Raw genomic sequence first — 24,053 nt, 5'->3', positions numbered from 1 at the left:
TCAGGCTGCAAAACCTTTATTAGAGCATATATTTTCTTCTTCACCTTTCCTAGCATTAGATTTGATATCCATGTGTATTAATTTATATTTGTTAATTATTAGAACTTAATGAAATTCTTCTGCAATAATATTAGAAGTTCTCATTTTGAAGTTAGCACTTTCAGACTTGCATAATCTTTTATCTCTCTTTATTAAACAAGAAATGAACTAATCCCTCAAATTATTTCCTCTGTCTATGGATATGTTCTTGTTGCTAATAAGAGTTTTTTTACTCTAGACATGTCCAAATTTAGATATTATGTTATTATAATTATAAAAGCATATTAAATATTAGGTAAATACATTTGAACATGGGAAGAAACTATCATTTATGTATACTAAGCAGTATATATTTACATTTATGCATCTTGTGTAGCATGCTCTGTCCTGGATTCTTTATAAACATAATTTCATTTACTCTTTACAGCAACCTTATTTTTTTCTTTTTTTAAGAGACAGGGAGGGTCTTGCTCTGTCACCCAGGCTGGAGTGCAGTGATGTGACCATAGCTCAATACAGCCTCTCACTCCTGGGCTCAAGGGATCCTCCTGCCTCAGCCTCCCTAGTAGCTGTGACTACAGTGCATACCACCATGCCTGGCTAATTTTTTATTTTTTAATTTTTTTGTAGAGACAGGGTCTCGAACTCCTGAGCTCAAGTGATCCTCCCCTCTCAGCCTCCCAAAGTGCTAGGATTATAGGCATGAGCCACTGTGCCTGGCCACAATCAGCTTTTAAGGTATGTACGATTATCTCCATTTTATAGATGAAGAAACTGAGGCTGAGATATGTTAAAAAGTTGCTTAGGAGTGACAGAGCCTTGTGTCAAGAAGTCTTTCTAATTCCCTAGTCCATATTCCTTTCACTCATCAAAAAAATGTAGATGAGAACTTATAAGAACTACCCAAAGAAATGAACTTGTAAGTACTCTAAAAGGTGGGTCCTAATAAGCAAAAACTAATTCCCTTAAAACTGATTTTTAACTTCGTATGTTCCACAATAGCCTTTTCTTCTCTATTTATTTTGCTCTTGTCTCTAGTGATCTTAATTATCTTCTTCCTGTCACTGTGGGTTTATTAAAGCAGCTGACATAGACAAGACAAGAGAATAACAGGATCTAAGGGTAATTAGTTCTTCATTTTTGAAAGACAAGTTCAGAGAGAGATAGATTTGATGAAAATGAATATCACACTTTATAGGGAAAGCTTAGCAGCCGTCATAATGGTAAAAAGATGGCTGGGGTGGGGGTAGGGAGTTGGAAAATTATATGTAGATATATATCCACACATTAAATGATTTTTAGGTCTTTGTTTTCAAATCTCGTATTTGCAAAAAAGGAGATTGTGTTCTATGAATTTTGTTGCTAGATCAGATTATATGGTATCACAAGCAGGAAGATAAAAACCCTTCAAAGTCTACAACTTCTTGTCAGTAGCATGCTGATTTTTAATATGCTGTCTTACAAGTAAATTACCATGATTCAAAAACGAGAGAAATTGAATGACATCCTGCTAGAGTGAAAGTGGAATAACCCCTAGTAGTGAGTCTGAAAGTGAGTGGTAGGTTGTTGACCAAAGAATAGAAGATAAAATTGAACTATAGCAGACCATAGAGGATGATTTGCTATCGTTTGCAAGAATGTTGATTAATAATCGTTTAAATATAGATGAAAAGGAGTGTGGCATAATGAATGAGGGGTCTCTGGAATCACACTGCCGATTACCAGTTGTGTGACCTTGAGAATGTTTCTTAACCTTTCTGGCTGCAATGTCCTCATCTAAAATGTGGTTAATAATTATCGTAAGGATCAAATGAGCTAATTTATGTTAAGTCTCAGGACACTGCCAGGCATATAATAAACGCTTGATAAATATTAGCCATTTTTATTAAGATCAGGAGGAAGTAGTCCAAGAGAAAACAGACCCTGAAAAATTAATAGGCAGGAAGAAGCCTTTCACTAGAGCTGCTGAATTTGCGTAGTCCTATTTTATTGTTATTTTTCCCTCCAGAGTCACCGTGTAGACTGACAATAAAGGGATCTAAATAGTTGATGGCTCAGTATATTAAGCCTATCAGTTCTTCAGAATATGTCCACTTCAGTGGTTTACTGGGGAAAAAATACTGCAACTAACTGAAGTTAAATTCCTTTTCAAAGCGATGTCTGCTTACTATAATAGTATAAACAAAGCATCATGTTGGGAGTGTTTTTAGTATTTAGGGGTTTTTTTTTTAAATATGCACCTTCCCTCTCCACAACCACCACCATACTTATTTCTTTTACAGTGCTCTGTAGAGGGGTAATTGGATTTAACTGTAAATGTAAATTCTTCTCAGGGGAAATGTTGATACTTCATCAAACCTTCTAATAAAATTAAAACTGTATCTGTGTTCCCATGGTCATTATTTATGGGACGTTTGGCACTCTAGAATTAATAAATCACTGTCCAAAGACCCACTTTGTCATTAACAGCTACTATTCATAAACATTGCTCTTGGCTGTATGCTGAGAAGGGGGGAAAAAAAAACTTTTAGTAAGTCTGATAAAGAAATAAAAGGAACATTACTTGAGCTTTTACAACCTCAAGAAATTGGGGTGATTGATCTTGGAGGTCTCCTGTTGCCTGATTTTGCATCTGTCTTCTCCAAGACGACAATAAAAGGATGCTCTATGGGCTTTTTAGTTTCACTTGTTCATTTTTCACTGGGTATTGCAGATGGCACAGATTTTGATGTGCATCTTTTTTGTGTGTGAACATTTTCTGTGCATATACAATGAAAACTTTGTGGACATGCAAAATCATTTTTGGTTCTTTCCGTGGGTTTGGGTAAGACCAGACGCTCACAGGAAGGAAGAGGATTTGACTGGAATTAAGAAACTGACCCTTTGCACCAAGTCTGCTGCTACCTCACAATCCCAACTATCACCATCCCTGGACAGGATTTTTGCAGTAGTTAAGACACTGGGCCCCCCTTCTACTGTTCTTCCTTAGACTCTATTCTCAACACAGCTAGTTTTCAAGTAGTTTATGTCCTCTTCTGTTTCAAACCTCCCACATAACTCAGAGCAAAACTCAAAGACCATACTGACGGGGCTCCTGCCACCCCTGACCTCTCCTAGCAGTTCCTTCTCGTTCCCTCCTGCCAGCCACGCTGGCTTTGCTGCTGTTCATGCTCTCTGGAGCACCATTCCTATGGATCTCGATGGCTTGCTCTCTCTCATCCTTCAGGTCTTTATCCACGTCCCGTCCTACCAAAAAAGCCTTCTCTGCCTACTCTGTATATAATACCAACTCCTGCGTCCCAGCAGCCTCTACCCGCTTCATCAGGGGTTGTATTTCTCCATAACACCTGTCACCGTATTTCACGGTCTGCAATCATTCATTCATTTGTTTTGACTGTTGTTTCTAGTTAGAATGTAAAATTCCCTGTGGGCAAGAACTATGTTTTGTTAACTATCATATCCTCAATAATCAGAATAGTGCTTGGTAACCAATAGTCACTAAATAAATATTTTTCAACAAGGGAAGTCTACTTGTTTCTAATCCTAGAGGGGAGAATGAAGCCAATTATTTCTTCCTGATTTTATTTTTCCTGAGATGGAGCTAATGGTTAGATACCCTCTAGCATTTAGAAGGCTAATAATGTCTAAAGGTGTGCAACACTTAGAGTCTGTGTTTTTAAATTATTGTTCCAGTAGAGATTTTATCACAGTGAAGGCCAATTGGGCTGAATTTTTTAAAATTTTGAAAATTGCTTATGCTGTATGACTCAGTATCTCTGATTTCTGGCCACTTCTGTAGAAAGAAGTGACACAGAAGCAAAAGGAAGCATATACAAAGATTGTCACTGCAGTATTGTTTGTAGCGCAGACTAAAGAAATGACAGACTTACCATACTATGGAATATGACACAGCAGTTTAAAATAAATGAAAAAGACGTATATATATAAAACAATGCTATTATAATTATAAAGGTATAGTAAACACTAAGTGAATACAACTGAACATGACTAGGGAGCTATCATTTATTTATACTAAGCAATATATGTTTACACTTATGCATACTATGTGTCATGCTCTGTCCTAGGTTCTTTATATATATAATTTCATTTACTCTTTAAAACAACCTTTTAAGGTATGTGTGATATCTCCATTTTATTGATGACAACATTGGGGCTGAGATAAGTTAAAAAGTTGCTTGTCTTGGGAGTAACAGCCTGGGTTGAAAAGTCTTGCTGATTCCCTAGGCCATTGCTTGCTTACTAACCAAACACATTCCTCCTCTCCTCTCTCATTTTTCCTCCTTAATTTCTTTTCATGTTTCTCCTTTTCCTTTTCTTCTACATCCAAATTCAGATCCATAAACTGGTTATACAAGGTACTGAGGCAAATATTTATTATATTTATTAATGAGACTTAGAAGTTCTTATTCTTAATTTCCAAAGCGATAATGTAATATTTTATGTTTATCTCTTTAGAACAAAGAAAAGAAAAAGAAAACAACAATAAAATTCTTTATGCTTTATTTGTATATAATCTCAGTTTTCTTTTTCCCGTGGGCCTTGATTCAAAGAAAAAATTCCTATAATTGATTTATGCCTTTTTTTTACTTTTTTCTTTATGCTACTTTAATATACACACAACAAAAACAAACAAAAATTCAGGAAGAGAAATTAAATAGAGTAAGCATGAAAAGAGAGAGAATTTATGCCAACGTCTAAAACAATTTGGATATAATAACCCAAACTATTAATATATGTTGCTATCAGATATTTCAAGAGTATCAATAAATTTCTAATTTTCTAAGCTCTCAGGATTCTGTTCATATGAATATTCATTTATTCCACAATTATTTATTAAGCACCTTGTATGTATTTTGTGATGTTCTAGGTGCTAGGGAAACAAAACAGAAAGAAAAATTCCTGCCCTTTCCCACTGAAGAGAGAAAATAGTGACTATACTGAATAACTAATATGTATTATACTATTAAAAGGCAACATATGCTGAGGGGAAAAATATAAAGTACAGGCATGGGGGTGGAGGTGGGGAAGGAGTGTGGTTGCTCTAGCTTCCACCATTACATGACCTTCAAAAGAGGAAGCTGTTGGAAGGAGTAAAGTAGGGGAGAGCATGCTCTGTTCTTTTGGAAGATGGAAACCAGACATTGCAAAGTTATTTCTGCTCATATTCTGTTGGCCAGAACCCAATCTTATGACCAAATCTGGTAGAGAGGAAGGCTGGAAATACAACCTTTAGCTGTGACTACGTACTTAGCTGGAACTTCTACTATTGCAGAAGAAAGAGAGAATACGATATTGAGGAGAAAACTAGCAGTCTTTGCTGCTGTCAATAAACACATTCACAGAAAAGGGAAAATGATAGGGAAGGAAAAGAAAGAAAGGAAACAAGTTTATTGAAAACATGCATGCTCACTTAATGTTAATTAAGTTAATTAATGTTAATTTAAAACAGCATATTCTGAAGAGGTAACAATCCATATTATTTACTTGTCAGCTCCACACCAGAGGTCTGGAAACATTGTTTATAAATAATCAATAACATGGCAATATCCCTCCCATATCTCTCCACCACGTCTTATAGTAAATTGCTTCTGTCACAAAATTTTCCCTCCTCCACTGAGCATAACAGAGCCTTTGTATTCAAAGGAATCTTAATGGAAGGTGCAGGATTAAGTTTGTAGAACTAAGTGTCTTAAAATATTATTAGTGTTCAAATCCTCCTTAATTCTTTAAGGATAATTACACTTGCTACCACACCTCTTCTCCAGAAATACTGGTTTGAAAGTAAAACAGTACTTTCTATGTGCATCAGCAGGCCCCAAACATCTGGTTTCTCTTTCTTTCCTTCCTCCTCCTCCTTGTCCTTTTTTCCTTCACTTTTCACACCCATTTTTTATACACATTCATTATTCCCAAGGTAACATCTTCACCTTTGTTTTTGTATTTTTTTCTTGTTTTTTATTTTAATTTTTTCATTCCCTCAATTCTTTTATTAAAAATGTCAATTTTCATTTTTATACTACTAGATTTTGTTTGCTCAATGAAAATCAATAAGAATTGAAAGTATATCCATCTATATACCTATACGTATATATACAGAAACCATAAAATATAAGTTACATTTAGAAATTTTAAATATTACATAAGATTGTTATTAGGGTCTGTTTATATGGTTAAATTTAATAAATTATATGATATGATAAATTCATATACTGTCATATTTTGGTACAAACTTACTTTTTAGCATATTTAGTCACAGCTAGGTTTCAGTTTTCTTGGCTAACAATTTAGTTACATAATAAATTGCAGTGGCCATAATCAAAAGCATCCATAATTAGGTTTCTGGAAACTAGGAAACAAAATATCATAGAAACAGATATTTAATAACCAAATGATATTCCCAAAGTATATATTGATATCTAATTTCAAAGATTAATAGCACAGTCTGCCATAGCCTCCTTATATAATAGACATGTGGATATTGATGGTGGAAGAGTGTCTTAGTTCATGTGGCTATAACAAAAATACAATAGACTCAGTAACTTATAAACAACAGAAATTTATTTCTTACAGTTCTCTGGGGGCTGGACCAAGGTCAAGGCACTGGTAGATTCGGTGTGTGGTGAGGGCCCACTTCCTGGTTCATAGCTGAACATCTTTTGGCTGTGTCTTTACATGGTGGAAGGGGCAAGGAATCTCTCTGGGATCTCTTCTATAAGGGCACTAATTTCATTCATAAGAACTCCACCGTTGTGGCCCAATCATCTCCCACGGCCTTACCTCCAAATATCGTTGCATTGGGCATTAGGTTTCAATGTATGAATTTTGAGGGGACACATTTAGTGTATAGCAAAGGGGGTGTTGGAAAAGACTTTTCCTTATAAGTATTATGTTTTTTATTTTCTCAAAAATCCAAAAATGTTCTTTCCACTCTGTAAATTTGCTGTATTATCTTCATCTATTCTATAAGGTATCAAAGTAGACTTCTATAAATGCTAGTTCTTTACTCCTACTGCTATTATTGCTATTTATTGTTACTGCATTATTAACATGATTATAATTTTGTAGCACTCCAATTCACTTTTATTGGTTACTTTTTTTCTCTCCAAACTTAGAAGTTTGCATTTGATATAAAGGCTGGAATTCCTGACACCCTGCGTGATTTTGCACATAAATGAAGGAATGATCTAGTTTTAAAAGTTGTACTTAGGAAATTAACCATATTTGTACCTCTACTACCTAGTCTCTTTAATGTTAATAGTTTTATTTCTCATGGAAAGATTAGAAATCATCATTCTAAACTTTGAGGGCTTTACTGTGAGCTATGTCTGTCTCTATATTTATCTTGTATTTTTTTACTTTGGTAAGAACACTTAACATGAGATCTACTCTCCTAACAAATTTGTAAGTGTTAAGTATTATCATTATCATTTATAGGCACAATGTTTTATATCAGATCTCTGGAACTTATCTTGCCTAATTGTAATTTTATACACATTCTTTAGTAACTCCCCATTTCCCCTTCCCTCCAGCCCCTGATAACCATCAATCCATTTGTTCCTTCTATTTTAGATACTTCACATAAGTGGAATCATGCAATATTTGTTCTGTGACTGGCTTATTTCACTTAGCATGATATCCTTAAGGTCTATCCATGTTGTCACATATTGCAGAATTGAAAGAAGAATTCATATTTTGTGATATGTAAAATAATGTGAAATTCAAATGTCAGTGTTCATTAATCCAGTTTTATTGGAACACAGCCATGTACATTTGTTTATGTAGTGTCTACATCTGCTTTCCGACTACAACAGCAAAGTTGCATAGTTGCAACACAGAACACACGGTCCGCAAAGCCCAAATATTTACTATTTGACCCTTTACAGAGAGGGTTTGCTGTCCCTTGATCTAGGCTTTGTTGTAGGCATAAGAAACGTACATCTGGATAATTGGAAGTTGGTGTTTTCTATTGGCTATAGAAAATTCACTTATTGGAAGTTAGAGCTAATTGAAGAACATTATGTTTTGCTTTGTTTTTTTTAATTGATGTTTTAAGATATGAAGGACTCGTATTAAAATAAGCAAAGAAACAAAGCACTTCTGCTCTTTTGTAGGGCATGACCTTCAGAATCATTCACCATGGGAGAATAGAGGGGCTTACCAGGCACCTTCAGCTGGAAACTATTTCTGTGTTTCCTTTCGAAAGGTCTTTGGCACAAGCCTGAAGGGCTGAATGATATATCTTTTTGCCACTGAAGGCTTTGGTACTCAGATCATTGTTGCAATATACTTTTTTTCCCCTTTTGTATCTCTCCATTATATTTTTCTAAATTATTGCCAATTATTTTCTCATATTTGTAACAAAAGATTCTTTCCATTGCCAGACATGAATATTTGGAATTTTTTTGTTTATTTTGGCACTCACTGGCTTTTAAGTTTTTTAATGTAAAACCACTATTTAGGTTAGAAAAATGATTAGAAATTCATTCAATGAGAGTACTTAAACTTTTGGCTGAATGGGCACATGTAAAGGTAGAAGCCTTATGATAATAACTCGAAGTATATTTTCCTCTTTTTGATGATATAAGGTGTTATTCTGAGATACACACACATACAGAATACATATAGTCAGGTCAAGCATCATTGGAAGGTAAGCTTGCCTATACAGTAGGGAAGGAAAGAGATTATTTTTTATGGGGACAAGAATCAACTAAAGTATAACTGTTGAATACCCACAGAGAATGAACTAATGAACTATCTCTAGTTGGCCAAAAGTGCTTCCAGCAAGCAGGCACAGTGGCTGATTTTATAAGACTACATTTCTGGAAATTATTTGCAAAGCCAACAATTCAGCCAGAAAGATTCAGATTAGCTGGACTTTGTTTAAGAGAGGTTTTATTGAATGCAAATCAGATATGAGAAACTGAAATTAACATAGCAAAATAGTTCCATTTTCCCTAGAACCAACCGCAAGACTGCTTTTCACACCAAGAAAATGACAGTGTTTGTAATGTGACTCACTAGGGTGAAGTGGAGGGCAGTTAGCTTAGAGCAGGCTGCTCCCAGCCAGATGCTGTTCTTGCCGCCTCATGCCCTGCCCGGCCACCCTGAGGGAAGAGGGATCTGCTTGGCACACTGGCTGGGAAGCTCTTGGCTAAAGAAGTGCCATTGATTGGAACATATCTCATCCTGTATGTGAAGCCTTCTCTGACCAATTCCATTGAGATTGAACCCATCTTTTTCTGAATCTCTGTAATCATAGTTTGTATCAGATAATTGAGAAGTAAAAATTAAAGTCTTAAAATATTCTCTTATTATTTAACATATGTATTTCTCACCCCCCCCCAATTGATAGTGATATATTCTTGAGAGCACGATTATAGTTTTTCTTTCCTGTCCAAAGTATATAGCACATGCTGGGCAAAGAGAAGAGATTGATTGTTTGATTGATTGATTGATTTTTTTTTTCCTCAATTATATGAAGTCCAAAGTGGATGTCCCTAATTGATTAGTGATTCTCCTCCAAATGTTGATTCTGAAACTCAGGATTTACTTATTTCACTTACTTATTATTTATACTCTATTTACTTCCCAAAAAGATTTGAGCTGGCTTATAATAATAGACTTAATAGGACCATTATGTAATGATTTTTTAAGACACAAAAATAAGAACCATAATGCATATCAAAATGGTATTATAAGTCCTAGAGCATTTCACACAGAATTTGGCTCTGAGTTTCCTGGTACAAGCACTCAAGGAAGTAAGCAGCATGACTAGGTTCAGGCTGGAACTCATGGGCAGAAGGGTCAGCATGTCCCCTGTGGTTGTGGAATCCTGGACAATGGTGCATGTGGTCTGGGTCCAGCTGGACACACCATGGGATTCCGCTACTGGCTTGGAACCCTGCCCCATTATTTCTCTCCCTTTCATTATGAGATGCACATAAGAGCAGCTTTGTTGGTGGAGAAAGATCAGTTTGCAGGTAGCCAGCATCTGACTACATTTTGGGCATTGAGTCTGAGTTTCTGGGAGGAGGTGGGTGGGGAACTTTAGGTCCAGCTAGCTCACTGTTTCCAGGTCATTTATTCTTCTATCTCACTACGTGCCTGAATCAAATAGGTAAGTTGAAGAATATAAAATTCCTTATCACACTAAAAATAAAAGGATGAGAGTTTAGCTGGACAGGTAAATTTTCTCTATGATTGGTTGCAAGACTACTTTATTACAAGTAGAAATACAATCTATACATCTCTAAGATACTAACATGGTCAAATTGTCACCATGTAGGTAGAGTCAAGTAAAATGTCCAGAACATAGATTCCCATAGAATATTTTATAACATAATGCACAAGTATGATACTTTAATGATAGTTCTATTTAAGATACTGTGGAGGTTAATTTTATGTGTCAACTTGACTGGGTTAAGAGATGGCCAGATAGCTAGCTGGTAAAACATTATTTTGGGGTGTTTCTGTGATGGTATTTCAGGAAGAGATTAGCATTTGAATCTGTAGACTGAGTAAAGATTTCTCTCATCAGTGTGGGAGAGGGTCATCCAATCCACTGAAGCCATGAATAGAACAAAAATGCAAGGGAAGGGTACATTTGCTCTCTCTCCTTTCGATGGGACATCCATCTTCCGCCTTTTGACATTGGAGCTCCTGGTTCTTGGGCCTTTGGACTTGGACTGAATTACACCACTGGCATTCCTGGTTTTGCAGCTTGCAGATGGTATATACCCAAACTTAGCCTCTAAAATCACGTGAGTGAATTTCTATAATAAATCTTTCCATACATATGTGTATATATTTTATGGTTCCATTTCTCTAGAGAACCCTGACTAATACGGATACAAAATTAAGACCATGGAGACCATGACCAACATTTCAGATTATGGTTCAAATTACGTAGGAAATTGCCATGCAGAAACAAAGCACAGCAATCTAGGGATGTAGCTTTCTGGCCTCTAACTTCTGATGTATACTTGAACCTGGATAACCCAAGAAATAGTACATCCTTGAGTTTACTTATTTCGGATAGCAATTGTTTCTGAGATAGCATCATCTCTAGATTAATTCAACAAACTTTCATTCAGCTTTTAGCCTGATATTTTTGCTAAAGTTAAGGAGGAGGCAATTTAGAATTTTAGGGGATGGATGAGTTCCTAAAAGTGCAGGTACTCAGTAGTATTGATTTAGATAGGAATCAAGAAAATTCTTAAAGGGCCAGATAGTAAATATTTTAGGCTTTGTGAGCCATATGTCTCTGTAAAAAATACTCAACTCTGCCCATAGAGCAGAAGGGAGGTAATGTGGGGCAATAGACATGTCTGCTTTGCTTGCATTATTTGTTTTGATTCTGATAGTGATCTTAAGAGACATATATTGTATTACAATACACCATTTTACACATGAGGAAACGGAGCAACAGAGAAATCCAGGACAACCAAAAAATTGCAGCAATTGCAGAACTTATTGTAATTGGATCTGACTTAATGAATTTTATTTCCTTTGGTGAATATTTTTCCGCATTTATTTTAAGATTAAGAATTACATGCCTCACTCTAATAGGGATCTGGTCAACAGTTGTCTTCTCCACAGAAAACACTATATTATCTCCAGAAAAGCTAATTACTTGATTTCTTTTGTATTATGATTATTTTTTATAATTTACCTAACATATTTGAGATTATAAAGGACTTTCGTGTTATTTGCTAATTTAATTTCATGTGTGAGTTTAAGGGACTTTTGTCAGCTTAATTCCATAACTTTTTCTGCCTTTGTAGGGCAAGAAGATTAGTGTGTTTTACTTTCCCATCTCTGTTCTTGTCTTGCCTGGAATGTTCAAATAATCATTTATCCAACAGACATGTCTTACAGAGTCATGGTGAATCATCTGTGAACTCTTCCTCCGCTGGTCAGTCCCTTCCTCCCCAGCTTGTCCTGGCAGTAGCTCTCTGCAAGACTGCTGTCATGATAAAGCCCTCTAACTATTTCCTTCTCCTTTGTCCAGCAGCTTTTTTCTCTTCCTCCCTAGAGTAACAAACAGGTTTGGGCAAGGGTTTATGTGTCTGTCTCTCACCACAGTAACTTCCTCAGTATAACAAATATGAGGCATAAAAATAATTACTAAAGAAAATCCTAACAATTCATGAAGGAACAAGAAAATAAAGTGTTTTTCCAACACATCCAATGACTGGGACAAGACCTCAGTAAGTAGCAGGGATAACAAAAGCAGACCTTCTGCTGTGTTTGAACAAGGGAGGAACAGACTATTTAAAGCCAATATTCAGTGTTGTGATGGAAAAGTATTCCTACCATAGCTGTGTGGATGATGTCTTAGAAGTAGAGAGAAAGGCCCCAATTCTTGGGATATCAAATGAAATATATTTTTATCAGATGTGTTGCAGTTATAAATTAACAATGTGCTTGTATTTGATTTTGTTTGTTTGTTACCTAATTATATAGCTTTAAAAATTGGTTGGAAAATTGGACAAGTAGATGAGGCAGCAATTTGTGACAGAACACATCTAGCTTTGCAAAGTCTATGATCTATTTAACGAGATTTGGCCATTTCTACTATCTTTAATTGAATTGTCTAGTATATGACAGGAAATTGTCTACATACCTAATAACTTTTATCTCAATGCTTGGTTATAGTAAATTTTAAAAGTAATTTTAAGTAATCTTCAAAGAATCCAAATTCAGTTGCATGACTTCTATTTCTGTCTACAATGGATTAGAACACATCGAACTAATTCTCTTGCTGAGAATGACTGTAGAATTTGACTTTCTCAAATACGGATCTTTCTAGTTCCATTTCGCAGGAGAATAATTCTCCAGGCTTATGATGGATATGGTAAGTGGTGGTAACATGGGCTATGCCAGGCAGGAGGTGGGGTCTGGGTGGGGATGGGTATAGTGATTTTTTAATAGATATTCTGTTACTTCTGCTTTCAGTCCAATTTCTCCTCCCATTCAGAGGCACCAGTCCTTCCATTCCTAAATATTTCTGGATTCTGTTTTTGAATTGGCTGGTTTCCTTTGGTTTTTCCCTCTGGAAGCTTAAATTTCAGCTTTATCATTCAGCCAAGTCAGCTTCTACTTGTAGTCTTCCATTTCTAAAATTCTTACATCATTTTCTATTCTGTTCTCCTGAAGTTTATTGTCCTTGTAGATTCATAACTTTTAAATTCTTTTCCTGTTATTCCAGTAGGATCTCAGAAGGACGCAAGCACATATGGTTTAACCTGCCATTTTTATCTGGAAGCCCCACTTCTTTTCTTATTTTTTAAGATTATTCTCTATGTGAACTCTATTTGTTTGGTCTTTCTATTTGTTATGATATGAAAGCTAGATGTCCTTTTAATATTATATTATTAAAAGCACTAACATGAAAATTACCATTGTATTTCTAGGTATGTCATATATAAAATGAGAAAATGAGTACATTTTTGCTTTTTTTGAAAACTTTCCATATTAATTATATAATGTGGATTTTAGAAACTGATGATAATAATGGCTTCTGTGGTCATGACTGGTTTATATCTATTTCATTTGCATATTAAATGCCTACTTCTTCCATGGGCTCCCTAAGTCACTTTATAAAAAATGCCTTTTAAAATCTCTTTTAATCTATATGTTTCCCTGCCAATTTATTACTTTGTCCTATAATGTTTTCCACAGTCTGAATTTTCCTGTTTTCTGTATTTCCAGTATATTGGTAGTTAGAATGGCTTGAACTGATTTAGTTAAAGTTTTGGCAAAGGTACTTCATGCATGGTATTGTGTTCTTCTACCAGAAGGTACATGTCTGGTTGTCCCTTTTTAATGACACTAACTGATGTTGATGACTATTGTTTTGATTGAGTAGGGGTTGAAAATGGCAATATTCTGAGTCTATAATTCCTTTTTAATTTATTAGTGGGAATACTTTTTATTATAGACAAACCTTTCCTTATTGAATAGTTATTCAGTTGTAGCAGTTGTACAGTTTGAATAGGAAGCGTAGGATAAGCACCTATGACAGACTGAAGTTTGCATCCCCTGCTGACAAATTCACATGTTCAAACCCTAACCCTTCATGTTATAGTATTAGGAGGTGGGGCCTTGGGGAAGTAATTAGGTAGTAAGTGTAGAACCCTCATGAATGGATTAGGGCTCTTATGAAAGGGACCTTGGAGAGCTCTCTTGTATTCTTTCTGCTATGTGAGGATACAATGAGAGGTCAGCAGTCTGCAAACCAGAAGAGGGCTCGGTCCAGAAATGGACCATGCTGGCACCCTGATCTTGGATGACCAGCCTTCAGAGCTATGATGAGTAAATTTCTGTAATTTATAAGCCACCCAGTCTATGGTTCTTTGGTATAGCAGCCCAAAGCGACTAAGTCAGCAGTTGATTCTTTAACTTTATTTATCAGATTTAGAACAAATGAACTGGTTCACTAGGAGCGTCCACCAGTGAACAATTGGTACATTTTACTGTTGTTCTTTGTTTTAGTATTTTTATTCATTCATGGATTTAAGCATATTTGGCGTATTTAAATTTATTAGAGTTGTTATCCTTATAAAATTACCCCATCTTTGGCCAGTGCAAGCCTCTTTAAGTTGCATAATGGTAGCATTTGGTCATTGCCTTGCTATTTGTTATGATAAGATGCTTCAGGTCCATCTTGTGTATTTCCTGCCAAGGACTTAGAATCACCCATAATTTCAAGAATTCCTGGTTACTTTTAGTGGAAAATAGTATTTTCAACACAATCTGAGATCTCTGCCACTGGGTATGCCATAATTTACAGGTCTTTTCAATAGACAGAATTATGTTTTAAGAAAAAATATGTCAATCATGAAGTCATACTGCTTCCAATTAAAATTTTAGATACATATAGTTTTTTAATATCCTTTACTACCTTACATCTGTATTTACTTTCTCCCACATCAAGATTCTCATTTTTAATGAAACAGGGAATTATAGACTTAAAATCATAAAATTACTCACTGGCTGAATCCTACCACCCACACCACCACACACATACATAGACACACAGAAGCAAAACAGACTCAGAACAGTAATACCAAAATGATTTCAAATAATATGATTTTAGGTTAGGCTTCCTAGAAACAAAACATAAGATGGGGAATTGTTTTTCATGTGATTTATTAAGGATTTATTCAGGAAAATATTGTAAGGGAATGAGGAAAACAGAACAGTGCAGGGAAAGAAACCAGACAAAGATACATTTTCCTGGGAAGTCACACCTCAGCCTGATTCTGTGGGGTACTCTGGAGCTTGAATTGCACCATAGAAGTTGTCTCCCCCAGAGGGAGGCAAGGAGGGCTGTATTAGTCCATGTGTGTTGCTATAAAGGAATACTTGAGACTGGGTAGTTTATAAAGAAAAGAGATTTATTTGGCTCACGGTTCTGCAGGCTGCACTAGAAACATGGTGCCAACATCTGCTGCTGCTGAAGGCTTCAGGGAGCTTTCAGTCAAGGTGGAAGGTGAAACAGGGGAGCAGGCGTGTCATATGCAGAGAGAAGGAGCAAGAGATGAAGAGAACAAGAGAGGGGGAGATGCCTAAGCTCTTTTAAATAACCAGCTCCTGTGTGAACTACTGGAATGATAACTCATTACTGCAGGGAGGGCACCAAGCCATTCTTGAGGAATCTGCGCCATGACTCAAACACCTCCCACTCAGCCTCCCACCTCCAACACTGGAGATTAGATTTCTACATGAGATTTGGAGGGGAGAGCAGAGGCTAAGCTCTCATACCCACTTGTAGTCATTGGCTATAGATCAGCCCTAATGGGGATAGGTGAGTAAATTCCAAGGCATTTCTGAGCGAGGTGGCTTCCATCAGCCAAGGGCAATTGTCTACAGAAAGCCAGAGACACGAGCCATTAAAAGCCGAAACTCACAGCAGCTGGAAGATGATTACATTGGCCTAGCAAATGGAATCTGGGCAGCATGCCAGCAGTGTCTGCAGAGTCCACCCTTTACACCACTCACATCTACTTGGTTCTCTGGTTGAGTTTTCTCTGTCCACTGACAGCTTCTCTATGATTTTGGTTGGCTTCAATTTCTGGGGAATGTTACAAGATAAAAGCTAATATGACAAAATGCAGTGCCCACTGCTGCAGTTGTTTGCAAGAAAATTATTATTTTTTCCATCACTTCAAACATTTATCATTTCTTTGTGGTGAGGACATTTAAAATACTCTCTTTTAGCTATTTTGATATAAACAATAAATTATTATTAATTGTAATCCCTGTGCTGTGCAATATACAATGGAATACTATTCAGTCTCTTTTTAAAAAAACAAACAAACATGAAATTCTGTTTTGCAACAACATGAATGAAGTTAGAAGACATTATGTTATGTGAAATAAGCCAGGCACAGTGAGAAAAATACCATGTGATCTCACGTATATTTGTAATCCCAAGGGAATTATTGACATTTCTCATCTTTTTGCTCTACCACTTATTCTAGATTCCCATCTTCCTCAGCTAGCACTTCTTATGGGGTAGCTGGCTTGCCTGGTAGGATAAACCAGACCCTTATTTTACCTGAACCTCTGGTCATCATGCCCTTAATCATGCCATGGTTGCTATATTTGTCTGTTTCCAATTAAAAGCAAGCATGCAAGTACAAAGAGGTGCCCAGTACATCACCTTAGTACCAAATGTATTCCTCTCTGCTCCCCAAATGCCCCTTGTCCAGCAGTAACCCAATATCATATGACAATCCTGGTTACTTAACACTGTCAGGATGGCAACATTTTATTTGACAGTTGATCTCCTGTCAAGAGGAGCCCAATGTGACCAGGCAGTTGCTATAGCTTTAAGTTTAATAGGAATATTAGTGTTTCCCCTGATGGGAGCATCCCATCTCTGGGAACCAGGACTTTTAGACTCATAGAGCCAAAAATTGTGGGAATGTGAAGCACAAAATCTGCAAGTGAATAACCATGAACTAGAGTGAACATAGCTATTCCTATTTCTGCCACCTTGATTCTTGGATTTACGTATTCCAACTCCTGCAGACATAGTGCCATATAGTGGCCATTAATTTAAGGTGAACTTCGTCTTGAAAGATACTTCATTTTCCCAGGGTTTTATCTCTAAGCTGGTATCTCAGTCATACCTTCAAATAGTCAATCCACTGGTCTATTAGGCAAGTAGTGTCCAGACAGCATAGAGGTAAGTAGTGGCCCATAGTGGATCGCGTAGCTGCCCATCTTTGGATGGAAAACAGGTCCTTTGGTCCAAGGAATTATTTAGTAGGATCCCATGTTAGTAGCTCACACATTGTGAGTTTTCCAATGGCTGACAACTATGGGAAAGAAAGGCAAAACTATATCCAAATTACCCATCAGTCTTCATCAGGATGAATTTCATATTTCTAGGATGGAAGGGGTTGAATGTAATCAGTTTGTCACCAAGTGGCTGAGATTAATTGCTTGATTTCTTCAGGGAGTGACCATATCAGAGGGCTTCAACTTTAGTCTTGGTTTTGGCAAGTTGGACATTCTCCAGCAGTAGTGGTTAGATCAGGCGTGGTGAGACAAATAAGACTGAGGAACTGCCTTTTTAATTTTTAAATATTTAATTATTTAAAATTTAAACCTAAATGCTCATATGTGCCTGATTGCTATCATTTTGGACAGCACAACCCTACACAATACTCTGGAGTACACTCTGGAATAAGTGAAATGAGCAAGGTAGATAAAGGTATGTTTTTACATATGCTACCATTAAGTAGGATAGTAAAACATAACATTAAAATAAAAGGTTTCGTGTAAGAGAAGGGAGAAATTGGGTTGGAAGGAATAGAGATGGAAGTAATACTTCTTTTAAATATGCCTTGTGTTTTTAGGGTTGACTTTGTAAATACGTAATTATAATCACATAATTATAATTAAAATTAAATTTTCAAAAACAATTATTAAAAAGTGGAGTACAAAATGAGATAAATGAGCAAATATATATCCAAGTAATACAACAACCATTTAGATAAGAACCATTCCCATGACTATAAAACACAGTAATTTGACCACATAGCTATGTTTCAGTAATTATTTTTGGTGGTAGTGTTGGCATTGCCAGTGTCAAAGAATTTGTGTGTGATGTAAAATAAAACAAACTTGGTAAGACTTACAGTTAAGGTACTTGGCATGGAAGAAAAAAGACAGGCATGTGAGATTAATGATGGTAAGCAGCAACCATGTATTCTAGAATTTGAATGGTATCAGTATGATATAATTATAATTTTTGTCTTTAAAAAGTATATATCTTTTTATAATATATAAGATAATATATGGTAATATAAATTTATAACACATAAGCTTATATATGCTTATATATATTTATGATATATTAAGATTATATATATTTTATATATTTATATATATACACACACACATATATGTTTTTCCTAGTTCTGTTCGTCAATATAGGCCTAGAAACAAGGACAAATTCAGTAGCAATGAGCGTGACTAGCATCCAGGTTGTGGTCTCTGTATATGATTTTCTACTAAAAAAAAAAATAGTCCTCCCTAGAGAAATGGCAGCTTCTAGGTCTGGGGCTAGGAATATACAAGGTAAGTCTCTAGAATGTCTTGTTATGGCTAGAAAGAAAGGATGCTATTACTACAATAATTCTGTCAAAAAGTGTAAAATCCATCTTTAATAGATTCCACTAATCAAAATTGAGACAATAATAATAACCAGAATCACTTAAAATGCATTAAATATATATTCATGTATTGCTTAATGCTGGGGATATGTTCTGAGAAATGCATCATTAGGTGATTTCATTCTTACGCAAACATCATAGAGTATATTTACATGAACCTAGATGGCATAGCCTGCCACACACCTAGGTTGTATTGGTATAGCCTATTCCTCCTAGGCTACAAACCTGTAGGATATATTACTGTACTCAATACTGTACGCAATTGTAACACAATGGTAAGTATTTGTGTATCGAAACATAGCTAAACATACAAAAAGTACAGTAAAAGTATGGTATAAAAGAAAAAAATTATATGCATTGCACTATGACCTTATGATGGCTATAATGTCACTAAGAGAATTTTTTAAGCTCCATTATAATCTTATGGGACCACCCATCATATATTCAGTCTGTCAGCTGAAATGTTGTTACACAACTCATGACCATATTTAAATCTATGAGTTCATAATGATGTTAAAAATCTCTTGGATTGTTACTGGAGGAACTCAGGAAACAACTCTGCATTTAGAAAATAGGTAAATAAATGGAAAGACTCAAGTACTTATCTAACCTTTACTAATAAAATTATTATATTGGTGTAGGGGATGAGTGGACATTTCCATTTTTAAAAATCTTCTAGTAAGTGGAGAATGATAGAATTAGAAAATCACCATTTTGCAACTCCTAAGGAATTAATTGATCCAGGCAATGATCATTGATGGCCATTAACATTATGGAAAGAAAACCAGACAATGTCAGTAAGTACAGTAATCCCAACTTACCAGAGGTTGTGCCTTCTGTGGTCTCAGTTACTTGCTGTCTAGGGCAGTCCAAGAATAGATGAATAAGATATTTCGAGAAAGAAAGACCACATTCACTTAACTTTCATACTATATATTGTTATAATTATTTTATTTTATTATTACTTTTGTTAAACTCCTACTGTGCCTAATTTATAAATTAAACTTTATCATATGTATGTATAGGAAAAAATATAGTATACATAGGGTTTGGTACTATCCACGGTTTCAGGCATCCACTGGGAGTCTTGGAATGTGTCCTCTGCAGATCAGGAGGACTACTGCACCTATTTTTGGAACTTTTAGAAGTATGTGACACCACCTGGGAAGCAGTTTTGCAAGAAAAAATAAAAGAAGAAGAAAAGGAAAAGGAAAAGGAGGAAAAGAGGACCTAAAAGATTCAAATGCCTAGATCTTTACATTAGAAGCAATAGAAGAGCCGCAGGAACATGTTAAATCTGTAAATTGTGCTGTGTGAAATTTATAGGATACATGTAAGTTATTACAAAGGGAAAAACATGAAGTGGAATAATGAACCTGTGCATTATTATAGGTAACATATTAACCAATCCAGTATATGGGCCTTTTTGGATCTTAGTTCAAATATGCAAAATAGTAAAAATTATAATGCAATTTGGAAAATGTGAACATTGACTAGGTATTTGATGGTCTTAAGGAAATGTGTGTGTATGTGTGTTGAATGAAAATATTGTAGTTTTTTTGTAGGGAGTGTTTTGTTTTTATTTCAAGATATACTGGAAATGTTTACATGAAATTATTTGATGTCAGAATTTGCTTTAAAATGATCTGGGTAGAAGACAGGAGGTAGGAGGTAGTGATAATACAAGATGGCCATGAGCTTCAACCTGAGTGAGAGGAACTTGTGGTGTGTTTTATTTTCCTTTATTTTGTATATATTTGAAAATTTTATTAACAGGTTATAAATTCAGAAGAGATATAATGATTTTCAAAATAAAAGATTGTTTTTATCTTTTGGCCTTTGCCTTAAAATGCAATTACTAAAGTAAAGATTAACAGAGAAACTGTAAGGAATTTTGTGTTTGCTTTCACCTTTGCCACCGTCAACTTACAGATCTACCATTCATTTTTTCATACACTTAGTAAGGACCTCACTGTATTTTCTTTAGTTTAAAGTGCTCTCTGTGGCATTATATGTCTCCAGGAAATCATGGTTAAATGGTTTCACTTCACATATTGTCTGACCTCCCCAGAGAAAAATAAAGACCTGGCTGACTTCTTAGATGAAATATTATTTGAAAGGGTGGGCACAAAACCCATCTTTTTTTTCTTTCTTTTTCTCTGTATCATTCTCTGAATTTTACTTTGTCTTCATACCATGTGCTACTGTCTTGCTATTTTATTAACTACTTATTTTTACTGAGACTCTTAAACAGAAATACCTTGTTCTAACAAAGTGACCAAATTTGGCTTTCGGTTGTAATATGTTGTTTTATGGAATTAAGCAACACATACTATTCGAAGTCCTGAGAGGAACCCAGAAAGCGGATTACATACCTCTGGCAATTAAGAAATTTATAATTTAATTGAAGTAAGACAACTAATATGCACACATACATAAAGAAAAGGCAAATAGTTTTATCCTGAACTGATGAGTAGTGGCTTTTAAAAACAGCATTATGCCCAAAATGGAGAAAATATGGAAGTGCCTAGCACAGTATCCAGTGCAGTCAGACTCAATGAACGTTTGTTGGAGTGAAATGAAATGAAATCTACTAGGGCCAAATTGCTTTGTAGTTCTCCCAATCAGATAACTCCATCCTTGTTTCACATCCTGACAGCAGCTCATCTATCACAGTGTTCCTTCGGGCCTGGGACTCTGGTCTGTGACCACTATCTCTAGGAGCCTATGATGAAACTTAACTGGAGAGAGTGAAAAATTGAAGGTGTAGGCAACTCTAGGAAAAATAACGTCTCCTTCTATAATTTACCCACCTGCATTTTAGACATCTGCTTCTCATATTGCTTGAGCTGCAGTCACCAATAATACCTCATTTATATTGTATGGTGAGGTGGTGTCTCCTTGAAAATACAAATTAAAACAGCATTCAATGAGCCTTTGAAAAGGGAGATGGAAGCCCAGACAGAGAGAATTTAAAATAGAATAGTTCCATGCTTTATTTGGATAACAATGTTCTTGGCAGCATGCTAGTTGAGGATGGGTGTGAAATCTCTATTACTCTCTGCCTGCCTGTTTTTATTGCCTTCGTTTAACATGATTAAGTACCTAGTCTGTGCTTGGAGGCACCTAATGGGCCTTCATTTCTCCCCAGTGCCCAAGTCTCTCTCTGGCTGTAAGTTATGATTTTGAGGAAAGGCATTGCGATAGTTTGAGTTTGTCTTCACCAAAGCTCATGATGAAATTTGATCCTCAATGTAGTAGTGTTTGGGGGGGCCTTTGGGAAGAGTTTGGGTCATTCATGATCCCATGAATGGCTTGGTGCTGTACTGGAGGTGGTGAGTTCTGGCTCTCGGGAGACTGAGTTAGTTCTTGCGGGAATGTTCCTGAAAGAGTGGGTTGTTATAAAGCCAGGATGCCCCTTGGGTTTTGCCTCTTTGCACATGTCATGTCCACTTCCCCTCTGACCTTCTCCACCAGGTTATGAGGCAGCACAGATGCCCTCACCAGAAGCCGAGCAGATGCAGGTACCATGCTTCTTGAACTTCCCAGCATGTAGAACCATGAGCTAAAGAAACTTCTTATCTTTATAAATTACCCAGGCTCAGACATTCTGCTACACCAACACCGAATGGACTAAGACAGGCACTTTGACCATGTGGCCCCTGGGACAGCAGTGGTGTCTGTGTGGCAGGAATACACTCCAGGAACCTGTGAGTGAGGAGTCAATGGCTGAGGCCTTGTAGCAATGGCTCTGTGTGTTTGATAGGAAAGAGAATTTCCTCACTGTGTCTCTGAAGTGAAATGGAAATGCTACTTTTTTCAAGCATAAGAAAAAGAACCAAATTGTGAAATAGTTCTTTCACTAAAGGCAGTGAAAGTCAAATAATTTATAGAATTTAAAACTTGATTGGAAAAGATCCTTGGAGAATTTGCTTCCAGTAACTTGAAAAATGCTTAAAGCTCAGAATAAAGAACATTTTGCCATGGTGAAGAGGAAAGACATAACACAATCATAGCAGGATGGTTCAGGGTAATTGAAGGCTGTGTCAGGTCCAAGAGCTGTACCTTGGTTGTCAGGTTGACAGAGCAGGTCTGTACACTTGTTCGACAATAGCAACCCAAATGTGAACAGGTAACTATTCTGGAAAGGTATATGTGAGCTGACTTAATGACTTTCTCTCCGTCCTTCTCCAGGCTTAGAAGATTCTCAAGGAATTCTGACATGTAGAAGTTAGAATATTGATAGCTTTAGTTTTTGTCAAAGGAATTCTGACATGTAGAAGTTAGAATATTGATAGCTTTAGTTTTTGTCATTGTTGTTTGTTGCTTCATTTTCCCTAATGTTGAAGTAATTTGAGGCTCCTAGTTACTCACTTACCTGTTTTTTTTTTAAATTTCAGAATATTATTAGGGTACAAACATTTTGGTTATATAATTTGCTTTTGTACGGTTTTAGTTGAAGTTATGAGAGTATACATCACCCAGATAGTGTGCATTGTACCTGTTAGGTGTGAATTTGCCCATCCTCTCCTCCCCACTCCCACCTCTGATTCTATTAAGTTTTACTTCCATATATGCATGTAAGTGTTGATCCATTAGTTCCAACTTAGTAGTGAGTACATGTGGTGTTTGTTTTTCCATTCTTGCAATACTTCACTTAGAAGAATGGTCTCCAGCTACACTCAGGTAAATATACAAGGTATTAGTTCACTATTTTTTATGGCTGAGTACTACTTCATGGCATACATATATCAAATTTTATTAATCCACTCATATATTGATGGGCACCTGGGTTGTTTTCACATCTTGGCAATTGTGAATTGTGATGCTATGAACATTTGAGTGCAACTATCTTCTTTATAAATATCTTTTTTTCCTTTGGGTAAATACTCAGTAGTGGGATTGCTGGATCAAATGGCAGGTCTACTTTTAGTTCTTTGAGGTATTTCCATACTTTCCATAGAGGTTGCACTAGTTTGCAGTCCCACCAACAGTGTATTCTTTCTTTCTGCATCCATACCGGCATCTATTCTTTTGAGACTTTTTGATAAAAGCCATTCTCACTGGAGTTAGGTGATATCTCACTGTGGTTTTGATTTACATTCCCTGATGATTAAAGACATTGAGGATTTTTCATATGTTTATCAGCCATTAGTCTATCTTCTTTTGAAAAGCTTCTGTTCATGTCTTTTGCCCACTTTTTGATGGGGTTGTTTGATATTTTCTTGCTGATTTTCTTAGTTCTTTGTAGATTCTGGTTATTAGTCCTTTATCATATATATAGCATGCAAATATTTTCTC

This window comes from Lemur catta, chromosome 5 (genome assembly GCF_020740605.2).
Source record: "Lemur catta isolate mLemCat1 chromosome 5, mLemCat1.pri, whole genome shotgun sequence".
NCBI classification, from domain to species: Eukaryota; Metazoa; Chordata; class Mammalia; order Primates; family Lemuridae; genus Lemur; species Lemur catta.
Note: the sequence above shows the minus strand (reverse complement) of the source record.